Source organism: Centroberyx affinis, unplaced genomic scaffold, assembly GCF_046629955.1.
Source record: "Centroberyx affinis isolate AG114_WGS23_722 - 3 ecotype Tasmania unplaced genomic scaffold, CSIRO-AGI_Caff_v1 ptg001099l_1, whole genome shotgun sequence".
In the NCBI taxonomy this organism is placed as follows: Eukaryota; Metazoa; Chordata; class Actinopteri; order Beryciformes; family Berycidae; genus Centroberyx; species Centroberyx affinis.
In genome coordinates, this window is record NW_027279643.1 from 61,010 (window position 1) to 73,646 (window position 12,637).

Here is a 12,637-nt window from a genome sequence, read left to right on the forward strand (position 1 = left end):
GCTGGAAGGCAGCGCTGGCAGCAGTTCAGCGAGGTAGCTGTCACGCACAGGTAGAGGTAGGCGGTGTGGCCCGGGCGTCATGTGCAGAGTGCTGCAGAGTGTGGTCATTACTTGTCCACAGTTTCTCTGTTTGGCTGCTTGTCATGCTATAGGAAAGGTTGAAACCCTCTTCCTGTCCCGCTTTAGCATACGTTAGATGAGAGAGAAGCTAAAGCATCACTGCTATTCTAGCCATCTGTCCAACCGCATCATCGTGTGTATGCAGCTAGTTAGAGATAAAAAGTTATCAGTAAATCATTGTTTAACTTTGCAACAATAATGTCTTGAATAAAGTCATTAATAATAGAATAAGTCATAATGATTGTCAGCATTTAGAGTAACACACTTGGTGTGAGAACGTTGTCATAAGCTCAATATTAGCCAAAAAAATGTGCAGTATTCTTAATGTATCTTCTTAATGTATCTACTAAAAGCTACAAGCACAAAAAATATATTTGTAAATAATTAATAAATTAAAAAATGATATGGTACTGACTTTATATGTGTTGAAGAAAAATAGCAAAAGTGAAGCAATGCCTTCTGCTTTGTGGCCCACGAGATTTTCACAAGATCATTGGTGGCGAAACAGGCGTGACAAGGATGAGAATTTAATCTTCACACGTGGTCTGTGCTGTGAGATTCTGAGTCAGGCCTGGGTCTTGCGGTTCTGAATCATTTCCAATGATTCATTCCTTGAATTCCTTCAACTGTGGGGTGGTTCCCTCACAAACATCTGAACACCTGCTGCAAAACAATGATAAAAGCCAGTATAACATGATGACATTGATAACTGTAGCTTATAACCAGGGGTTTAGTGGCGGGTGTAGTGGTGCTCCCTCACTGTATTTATACTCACTCATTAATGTTACGTTACAGTGTGGATAGCCTACAGTTATTCATCCACGGACACTCCCAAGTAGCCTACAAAACAATTTATTCACAATCCCATAGGTGAATCCACAAGGCAGTACTTACTATCCAATACAGGAGTAAAGATTTAATAAGCAAAACATCACGTTAAAACACAAAATTCCCATTATAGCCGAAAAGTAAACAAATCCAGGAGGAACAGAACACTGACCAGCGAGTTTCTTAAAGAGAAAGTAACTATTACTACAGTAAAATTATGAACAATAAATTGTGATTCAATTATTATCATTTTCTTTTATTAAGTTTCAATCCCTCCCCCACTTCTACAAATACCACCACAACACTGCTGATGTGAGGAGGGGGTGAATAAAGGCTTGAAATAAGTGTTTGCAATATTGACACTAATACTGTAGGCTATATATTTGAATAATTTGAATATACACCAGCTATATTAAATACTCCACTGGTAATCAGTGAAATAGTTTAAACATCAGTGTAGGAGATAGAAGCTGAGATAAAATGGCGAGAGCCTGATGCACTTTTCCAGCACTTTTGGTATCAAATGTCAAATTATCTTTCATTCTACCGCTGCTACTACTACTACTAATATTCAGCTTTGTAGTGTGTTATTTTTGAGTGGTGTACAGGCTCCATTGTCCCTTTTGATGTTTTGAATTATGCTTTTGAGCCTACCCAAAGTCAACACAGGTGCAGTATCAAACATGTTTATTCACAGTTTTAGGAGGGCGTCCATGCTGAAATAGTAAGTGAAAGAGAAGAGAATACTTTGGCAGTAGAAAGTACAGTAGTGACCAAGTCAAGAGAATTGTAACTATAAGCCACCATTAGATTCAAGTATGTTAGTGTGAGAAATGTAGTCATTTTAGAGCAGGCTAGTATGTAAAAGTAGACTAATGCTAGAGAAATGAGACAGTGAGGAATGCCAGAGGGAAGTTGGGTAGGTGAATATTATACCCTTTGAACACCTAAATTAGCGCGTATATGTGGGTTTTTTTAAACGCGGGTAAACCCGCTAAAAACAGGCGATTGACTCCTTTCACATTGCCAGTAGACGAATTTGCCTTTCTGTTTTTTTTTCTGGTGTGTGACGTTCGACGTCACGAACGCGCCGGAAAACAGGTTTAGCAAACAATAGAAAGCATGGAGGCCAGTGACAATGTTACGGTGGTTACTTTTTTTTTTAATATCTTTTACTTCAGTCTCTCTTTCAAACTCAACGCCGACTGAACGGTGCCATGCCATTGTTCCGACGGCCCATTATTCCGAATTTTCTCCCCTCTTTCTCAAACAAACACAAGCACATGGCTAGTTATTATGCAGAATGACGTCATAACGGTTGGAATTTTGCAGCGTTCCATGCAGCAGTGAATGCCAGAGGTTAAGTTGGGTGGGTGAATATTAGCTTGTGGAATGAATGAATCAGAGACAGGTGGGGGGTGTCAGAGTTACAATGAACTATACTGATCCAGAGGAAATCCCCTCCTCTATGGCCTCAGCCAAGCCCAGTCTCCCTTTACCAAGGCCTGCTGATAGGAAAGACCAACCTCAGGTCAAATGACTGTCTGTACCGTTTGTCTCAAGGTGTTTGTTTGCAGACAGTTCACTGCATCATTTATCACTGTGTCATATGACTGTAATGTTTTTCCATGTCAGGCTGGGAGGATTTATTGACGCCATTTATTGCAGCCAAGGAAATAACTGCCCTTATGTTCCCATTATTATTGAGCTACATGAGTATGTAACTGAAGCTAGCCATAAAGTTAATGCTTGCTCTTTTCTTTAATACTAAGAGTCACCAACTGGACCCTGAAAGCAGGGGGATGTTCCACTCTGTTATATTCCAACTGTGCAAATGACATTTTGTACACAGGACTTTTCAAATTTTTCATAACTTTATCAAATCATTCATGGAACTCACGAGAGTTGCCTAACAGGTTCACAGAGCTGTGTTTTCAAAGCAGTATTACACTTAGTTTTAACATGTGGTTTATTCGGCACTTGACAAAATAGGTTATAAAAACATCATGTGACTGTACTATAATACCTTAGATCTAAATAGCCAGGAACTTGTACTTGTAAACTTTCAGACACTGAGAAAAATGTTTCTGTTTCCTGATATGATCAACTTTCAGAAATGTGGAAGATCTGCTGTAATGTTTCATTATATTTCTGTCAATACTAGAATGAAATAAAAAGATGTCAAATGTCATTATAGATCAGAATATTTATTTGTCATATAGTCTTTGCTGACGAAATTGCAAAAAACCTTCATCACCGAGCATTTTATTCTTTTATTTTATAACAAAATTAAGTCTGATTCTGGGACAGATTCTGAGACAGATGCTCCATTAACTGGAAAATGATGACAAAGACTGTTTAGAGGTTTAAAGACGGTGACTGTTTCACCCCCGTTGACTTTTGTTTGACAAGTGTATTTTGACGAGTGTAGTTTGTAAAGCATCTGTAGGCCACTATCTTACAATCTCAAGCTATCATGGTCATGTTGTTTTGTTATTGCATCAATATACAGTTCAGTCATCAAACTACATTTCAATATTTCATTGAATAAATGTAATTTAATGCTAATTTTATATTCACTGTCAAGAGTAATCATGTAAAATTAGCACTCATTATTCATGAAACTGAATTGCATTCAGTCCATTTTGTTACACAGCTTTTATATATTTCTCTGCATGTGCTTCTGGTCAATTTTATTGCCCTCTAGTGGCTGTTACTGCACTGACACCTCCTAACAAATGTTGGTATTTGTCACTGCTTGCGTTGCATAAAACTGGTAAGTCAGTTGGCGGTTCAGCAGCTCCCCCTTGTGTCCTCTTTCATGGATTACACCTTTATTCAGTCAGAGCCATGATAGCTGCATTTACACAAGAGCAGAACAATCTGATATTTACCTCTTTGTGCACAGATTTATATTTCTCTGATGTCCGTTCTCAACTATGTGAGAATAAATAAATAAAGACATAGTGCCAGTCTGTGGTATTTATAATTTAATCTTTCACCAGAGGGGTCAGACTGCTCAGGCAGCCAAGTGGAGCTCCACTGGAGCAGGTAGAGCTTTAGTGTCTTGCTCAAAGACACTTCAGCAGGCAACAGTCAAACCTGTCACACTCCAGATACAGGACAGTCTCTCAGCTTTAGGCCACCAAGCTGCCTTCAGCATGTTTGCTCAAACAAAGCTTGAAACCCAGAGCCCAGTTAAGCCACCAGGAGTCTATTAATGTTAACAACAAAGGATGTTGCCAATTTCAGAGACACTAATACACATTCCTTGCATTCATTGGGCATTGAGTCATTTTTGGTGAATCTAACAATAATGATAATCCATAATAATGCTGCTGCTAACACTCATTCATGAGAACACAGATATTAATGATCTGACAAATAACATAAACATAAATAAGTCGAACATACATAATATAAATATTGTTGAGAATACTGAAGTATTAAAAGTATGAGTGTATATATGTCAGCATATTTCAGGATGTGGGAGGATTCAGTCATTGATCTCTAAAGGTTTTTCTGAATGGTGTCATGCTCCACCTACTGGCTCTGGTTGCTTCCTACATTTGACTGACTCAAAGGCATCATTTTCATGAAGTTTTTGCTGGTTTTGTACCTTGTACCTATAGATATGTTTGCCAATTTCAACTCTTAAGTTGAGCTTCATGATGACTTATAATCATGAGTTCCTTATACCTTATAAAGTTCCTTTAAAAGCATTCACTAAACTGATCAATATATAGTTGATTAAGAAACACTGTTAGCTTATCAGCAGACTTCCCAATATGCATTGCATTTAACTCTCCAGAAACTCTGCTTCTTCTTCTGGTTTGAATGAAGTTACGGGATGGAGACTTGTTATGTATGTATATTAGCTGAATCATAGGTCAATTTCTAATAAAAAAAAAAGAGAAAAAGAAAACATGATAAAATTTGGTATCTACAGATTGTATAAATTCAGTAAGGTAAAGCAGACGTTCTCTATTACACATGGTAAGTAGGGGAGAGTGGGGTGAGTTGACACGTGGGTAAATTGTCTCAGTGGCTTTATTTCTGAAACTAAATATTTTAGAGCCAAAAGTCCAGTTTACTTTCTTAATAAGAGGTTACCTATTTTATATACAACAGTCTAAGTCAAAACACTCAACTCAAACACTCAATCAAGCAATTTGTATAACTGAAAGTGAATAATGAAAATCTTAGTGTTTTTCTTCTCATTTTTTTCTTATAAAGGAATCAAAATAATTATACATTGTGACACATAAAAGCAAGGGTCAGCTATAACCTGATCATCAATTTGTATGGTTTAGTGAAGCTCTGTGCTCCGGGAAGGGACCTTTGTCAGGAATGCCTGGGTGGGGCATGTTGTCACATTGATTTCAGGGCATGTTGTCATAACTATGCAAATCCTTTTTATGATTAGAAATATCTTTACATTCATTCTTTTCTGAATAAAAAAGATGTTGGTACTTGGTACACCCACAAACCTTTGGCTTGTGATCTCACTGCTGGTCAAGCCTCACATACAGTCACAGAGGGTAGTAAAAACCATTTTCATTATCAAACATCAAATTAAATGTGTATATTACATGTACATTAATATATCATACTGTTAGAAATTGTATGAAAATTTATGTTTGTCTGAGCATCCCAGGATAGGTGAGGGAGGGGTTATTTTACCTGGTGTGTGTTGATTTCTGAGATGTTGTTTTCAATACAAGAGCATGTTTTTCATGTTATTATAGCATATATACTTAAGAGGAAAAGGAATTGTGCGCACAAATACAACACACTTGTCTATGTGACAACATGCCCCATCATGTATGACAACATGCCTTGACATGGGGTAAGTTGTGACAAGTTGTCAAGTGGTATTTCATCAGTAATAACTTTTTCTTCCAGTAAATTATTCAAAATGTAAAAATGACAATTTTTAGAGAAGTCCTTAATCTAGCTAGAAAAGCATATATCATATCTCAAGGCACTACTGAGAAATACACCAATGAGTAAAAAGTGTGACAACATGCCCTGCTCTCCCCTACTATGGTGCTCCCTACTTGTGAAGTCACATCTGCCACTGATTGGTCAAGCTACAGGACAGAAACAATAGCCCATCATGACCCTCTCCCATAGACTGTAAATAGGCACATGTCAATCAGTTTCATATCAGTGGAATTTTTGTTTGTGTTTAGTGTAACGCAACACTTTTGTTTTTGCTCCCATTTTTCATGAGTTGAAATAAAAGATCTAAAACTTTTTCTATGCACACAAAAGGCTTACTTCTCTCAAATTTTGTTCACAAATTTGTTTAAATCCGTGTTAGTGAGCACTTAAACAGCATGATTATTGCACAGGTGTGCCTTCCCCAATCCTCGAAGGCCCCATTAAGTCAAATGTAATAAAAAGCCATTCAATAATCACACAATTAGACTCCAGGGTTAATCTTCCCAATTATATTGGTTGTATGTCCCAACTATTTTTATTTCACCAAATAATATTTTTTTTCCTTCTGGGCTAATCTAAAGTTAATTATATTATTATTACTCCTAAACACTCCAGAATGAATGGATACAATCCTCTAGGGATTGTCTCCCCAATAATAAAGGGTATGTACCTTAACTATTTTTTTAACACACATAAATTTAACTAATTAAATATAGCTGCTAGCGTCGATGGCTGGATTCATGCCAGCACAGCAGCCAGAGCTAAAACATGGACGTTTGCATTAAGATTACTGTCAGTTTTATCATATTAGGCTGTTGAGCCATCAGGCCCAAGGCTCTCAAGTTCTGATACTGAAGAATGTAATAGCAAGTTAAAATGTGTCAATATCCAACTTCGTATTGGCTTTACTGTGTTTAGCGATTGGTGAAATTCTGTTTGAGTTATATGGCAAAATGTCATAGGCCACGCCCACTTTCACTAATGACGACTAAACTAAATTAAGATTTTGACTAGGACATGGTCCTAAAGCATGTGTACCGAATTTTGTGAAATTTCACCAATTGGTGGCGCCCCCTATTGGTCAATATTTGAATGGCTTTGCACAGATATTCATTCATTATATGTGAACATGAAGTTTCATGATGATTGGAACATCTATCACAAAGTTATTATTATTAACAATTTAGCTTATAGGCCACGCCTACTTCACAACTTTAAGAGTTAATATCTTCAGAACTACAGTAGATATCATCAATCTATGAACAAAATTTAAAGAGGGTAGGACCATAGATACTACTGACCGATTTGGGTGGTAATCGGTCAAACAGTGTAGGAGGAGATGTTTGATACAATTTGCAAGGTTTTATGTGCTCTTTTTGTAGTAAACTTGCGGGAATTGGGAATAATTGCAATGTGTTTTTTTCTCTCTCTCTCACACTCACTCACTCACTCACACACAGACACACGCACACACACACACACACACACACACACACACAGACACAGCCTCCCCCTATTCTCTCCCACTCTCCGTTTAAAGGATAAGGCCGGTGTTTTTTAATGCATTGCTTACCGTCAACAAATCCTAAAATTTTCCAGCAAATCTCGTCCATTGAAGCCATTTCCCAGCAGCCATAGAACTCCATTGTATTAAAAAAACGATTAAAAACATGTCAAAGAGCCATGCCGTTGCTCTGGGCAGCATGTTTCATCATTGCGATGCACCGGGCCAGCTGACATTTTCCTCAACTTAATAAGCCGGCTGTAAACACTTTGCGATCTCAGGAAAGTAGTTCTGTAGCACCGAAAATAGTAATGAAGAATTTGTTCCCATTTGAATTTGATTTGGTAATAACTACAACAGCCTGACATTTCGTGGTAACAGTTAGTGATTTTTAAAACTGAAACTATGTCTTTGTGAGCTGTATTTCAAGGTTTTTATCTTACAATTGGAGCCAATGACTTCCGGGTTGACGGAGGCTTGAATTTTGCACTCACCTCGATTCTTGCTGCTTTTGTTTTGTTTTGCACGGTCTATGGCAGTAATTTGCAGGAGGCCCGGGCACCATCCACTAGGGCTGCCTACTCGTACCGTTGGGGGGTATTTACCACTTGGTGTGGGGCTCACCAGGTGAATCCCTACTCAGCCACAGCCCAGGACATCCTGTTGTTCTTGCAGTCCCAGTTGGAGGCAGGGAAGTCTGCCGTTACCCTGCGAGGGATGGTGGTGGCAATCAAAGCAGTTCATGTCGGTGAATACGCACTGAATGAGGATGGCTGCTCCTTGATTTCCCGGTTCCTTAGAGGTGCCCAGAACCTTACAGTTCGCAGGACTAGACCTTCAGTCCCTCCATGGGACTTGGATTTAGTCCTTGGTGCACTTCAGCATCCCCCCTTCAAGCCCCTTGGGGTTGCTGATTTGAAATGGCTTTCCCTTAAAACTGCGTTTCTGCTAGCTATAACCTCCGCCAGGAGGATAAGTGAGCTCCAAGCACTGTCAGTTCACAGTGACTGTTGCAGGTTCTTGCCAGATGGGTCGAGTGTAGTCCTCCGCCCCGCATTCCTGCCTAAGGTTCTATCTGAGTTCCACCTGTCCCAGTCAGTCGAGCTGCGGTCACTCTCCTCTTCTGAAGGAGACCAGGAGTCCAGGAAGACTGATCAGCTCTTCATCTGCCTCAACTCCAGCCATTTGGGCAGGCCCTTGTCAAAGTCTAAGCTGTCCCACTGGGTTGTGGACAAAATTCAGGCGTATGTGTTCTCGGGTGTGCCTGTCCCGTCCAGGGTTCGGGCGCACTCGACTCGTGGTGTGGCTACCTCATGCGCCTTGTGGCGGGGAGCCTCTCTTGCTACCATATGCGCAGCAGCCACATGGTCATCTCAGTCCACATTTTCAAGATTCTACCGTCTAAATGTGGCAGTCAGTCCCTCCTTCGGGGAGCGGGTGCTGGGTGTGACTCATCGGTAGACGACTAGGCCATGCCTATTTTCCACCATTTGTCGTCTCCCTTGGTCAGCTTAGCGACTTGCAGGCTGATCTGAGTGGCCACTCTGTTCACAAGTTTGGCCTTTGCGTCTTGCGGGGCCTTTATCTGTTTTCCTAGGGTCAGTCTTGTGTCTTGCGGACTGACCTAAGCAGCCCTTCTGCCTCTCAGGCTTGGCCTTTGTGTCTTGCGGGGCCTTGACCTGATTGGTATGTAAATAGTGTACATTTGTAAATAGTTTGTTTATTACATATTTGTGTATTGGGCTTGTGGGCTGCACCGTCTCCTCACGGGGTGTCTTAAAGAGTTACCCCGTACATATGGAATATGTATCGGAGTGGAGAGATAGTCTCGATATGATAGAGAACATGCCAGCTTTTACGCCGCTCGGAGACACGTTTCAATCAAACTATCAGTGATTCCATGCCAGCACAGGTGCTTTATAGGTAAACCGTGGGGCGTGACCGTGCAAGCCGGTGTGTCTTAAAGAAATATCCACTTACCCTGACAGCAGGGGGTCATTCCCCGTACATATGGAATATGTAACGGAGTGGAGAGATAGTCTCTTCACTCAGAGAACCAAGATTACAATGTAACCACACGGTATGTTAAAACAAATGATGCAAGCAACACATTTAAGTACATTTTTTTCTGTGTCTTTTACACAAGGTTCAAAGATGTTCAAAACACTGGGAATTTACTGTGCCATGGTGGAGAACAAGGAGCCCTTCCTTTATGTTATATGTCATCATGACAACCCGATAACTGCAGAAAACATAAAGGAAGTATTCCAACCAGAACTCCACCCACCTGGCTCCAACAAACGCTCCACAGAGAACTTGCTCCTCTGTCTGTGGGAGAATTTCATCTTGGAAGCAATGGGTATGGGAAAAACATGGCATAACAAATACATAGCCAGTAGGAAGCAGTAAAATGTACGATGGCTGTTTCTCAGTTAATCTGGGACATCCCTTTGAAAGCAGTGGTGGGCAGAGTACTGAAAATCTGTTCTCTAGTATAAGTAGAACAGTGCAAATAGAATCACTTTATTGTCCAAGTACACTTTTACAAATAACCAGAATTTGTTCTCTGCCTTTAACAAAACCTAATTATCTCCAGATGTAAATCCATCGTCTTGGCCAAGGGCAGAGACAAGAGTATTTCCACATGCGTATCTTTAGTGTGTTTATTAATTTCTAAGTGGGATCTCAGAATTGTGCAGCTTTTAACAGTTTTCATGCTGGAATATTTGAGTTGAACTTTGAGTCATGGAGTAGCGAGTTCTGCGATGACTACATTCAATGGGTAGCCTATGTGAAGGTGAAGCTAAAATGTGATTTTTTTAATATATATATTCCAGAGAAGGGACATTTTACATACCTTATAATAGTGTAGTGGCAAACATCATCTTTGAGTTGGGTATTTCCTTTAACCCCTATTCCACTTTCCTATTGTTTTACCACATAGAGAGTGCGGGTGCAGTATGTCAGACTCGCAGCCTTGTTTCCAAAAAGATATCCAGGGAGAGTTCATTGTTCACTGTTGCTTAGAATTTATTGCAGAAATAAACTTAATACAAAAACAAGATGCAGATGTTTCAGTGTCCTTCATTTTAACTGTAGCGTTGCAGATGCCATTCACCAGCACACGCGTTCAGAGCTGAGGCTGAGGCTGAGGTCAAAGACGGTATCTGCTGTAACCCGCTTTCTCCCCCGCCATGCGTCATGCCCACCAACTTATAGGAGCGCCCTCACCACCTGTGGAGGGCGCACACCTTACTTGCAAACATAAGTAAACATAAGTATAGTAAAAAACAAAATCAGTAAATTCATAAATAGAAAACTTAAATGCGGCTCCTACAAATAGACTGTGATCATATGGGGTATATGATGATGATGATGATGATGATGATGATGATGATGATGAATGGGGAAATTGGGTCATTGCAGTAGCAAAAGTAGGTTTCAGTTGGGTAAAATGCAAATAAACTACAAGCACAGAAATAGAATATAAAAAAAGCATTTAAAACAGTAGAAATAATACAAACAATAAAACAGTTATTCAATAAAATAGAATACAAACAATTGTGGGGATATATAAATGTATGCTGGTGACAATTTCAACACATCAAGTAGACTGTATGGGTGGGAGATACAGGGAAGAGTGTGGATTACTTACATGTATGGATTATGGTACTTACAGATGTCACTAGCACTCATAATTGCTTACTTAAATAAAGAAGAGCACATGTGAAATCTATGGTATTTAAATATGTATAAACATGTGAATAGAGACTGTTGTGTAACCAGAAGGTCCCAGGTTTAATCCCAGCTATATGACTCAGTCTAAATTGCCTGTCTTTCTTCATGTGTTTTTGCTGCCTGTTGTTATTTTTAGTGTCCATTCAGTCACTGTCTGGTATTCTCCATAAGCGAACTGTTTTGTCTGTATGATCCGTTTCATCCTTCCCCATCAAGAGGTGAATTCCCCTTTGTAAGGAGGATTTTACTCTTCCTTGATCTGCCAGTTGAAATAAAAAAAAAAATGTCACTCAGCAACTCAGCAGTTGAGATTTGATTAACTGTAATTATTTCTCCACATGCCACAGTTGTAAGGATGTTTTTTGGATTTAGTCTAGAGCACTTCAGTGATTTATGTATCAAATCCCATTTTGGGTTTCTTCCTCACCTTCAGCATCGCTCTTCTCCTTGAATTATATTTCTAGTCCGGATAGTTCATATGACAACAAAACACATGACTACACTGTTTACAATGACGTATTTGACAAGTAGACCGTTGATCAGATGTTCTGTAAATACAAACTTGAAAAATCATCACATTCTAGTGGTAATTAGAACTAGCATAGGGGCGGGAGGTAGAGCGGGTCGTCCACTAATCAGAAGGTTGGTGGTTCGATCCCCGGCTCCTCCAGTCCGCATGTCGAAGTGTCCTTGGGCAAGACACTGAACCCCAAATTGAAAACTCAATTATCAGCTATACTCACACTAATACAATCAACCACAACTTCCACTGACATGGACATCCGTCTAATAAGGCTGTTGAACGGCTAATAACTCAGCTAAGGACCACAGACAATTATACCTTATGGGATCCTTGACACCATACCATTATGTCCTTATGACATCTACTGTCATTCGATCATTTTACAGAAAATTATCAAGTATTACAGAAGATATAAATTACCTTAATCCTGCTGCATTTACAATATCTCTTAGTACATAATAATAGTAATATAAAGATAATTCTTTAGAAAACAAAGAATTTCCTTTGTAATCATCTATAAGCCATTCCAACTAATTTAATATACTCATGGACAACGAGCACAGGTATGATGCTGCCTTAAAGTGCCTTAAAGTGTCAGAAATGTTGTAATTATGAGTTTGAGTGCACATCAACAATTCAACAAAATGGTAAAGTGGGGAAAGTGGGAATTTTCTTTGATACCTGAATTGCCGAGATGTGACGATTAGGGGGCAGAGAGCATGGAAATCGTGTCACGTGTTTGGCTTTCTATGCAAAAAATTTGGATTTGTTCTATGTTTTTACTTTCCCTTTTTGTTTAACTTTTAATTGTTGCATTTTTTGTTTTAAATTTGTTTTCAGTTTCATGCCTGGCACACATGTTATCCTCTTCATTCTGCCAGCACAGCACAAAAGTGCTCTGTTCTGCTTCATTTCTAAAATAAAACACAATTTTTTCCATGGAGATATTTGCACATCCAACTATCTCCGATGCAGGT

General features: G+C 39.4%; 1 protein-coding gene across 1 annotated transcript in view; it reads right to left on the reverse strand.

Moving 5' to 3' along the window:
• Positions 1–12,637, reverse strand: part of LOC139647692 (SLAM family member 7-like) — a 133,855-nt gene that overhangs the window by 18,962 nt on the left and 102,256 nt on the right. The gene's annotated exons all lie outside the window — the stretch shown is intronic.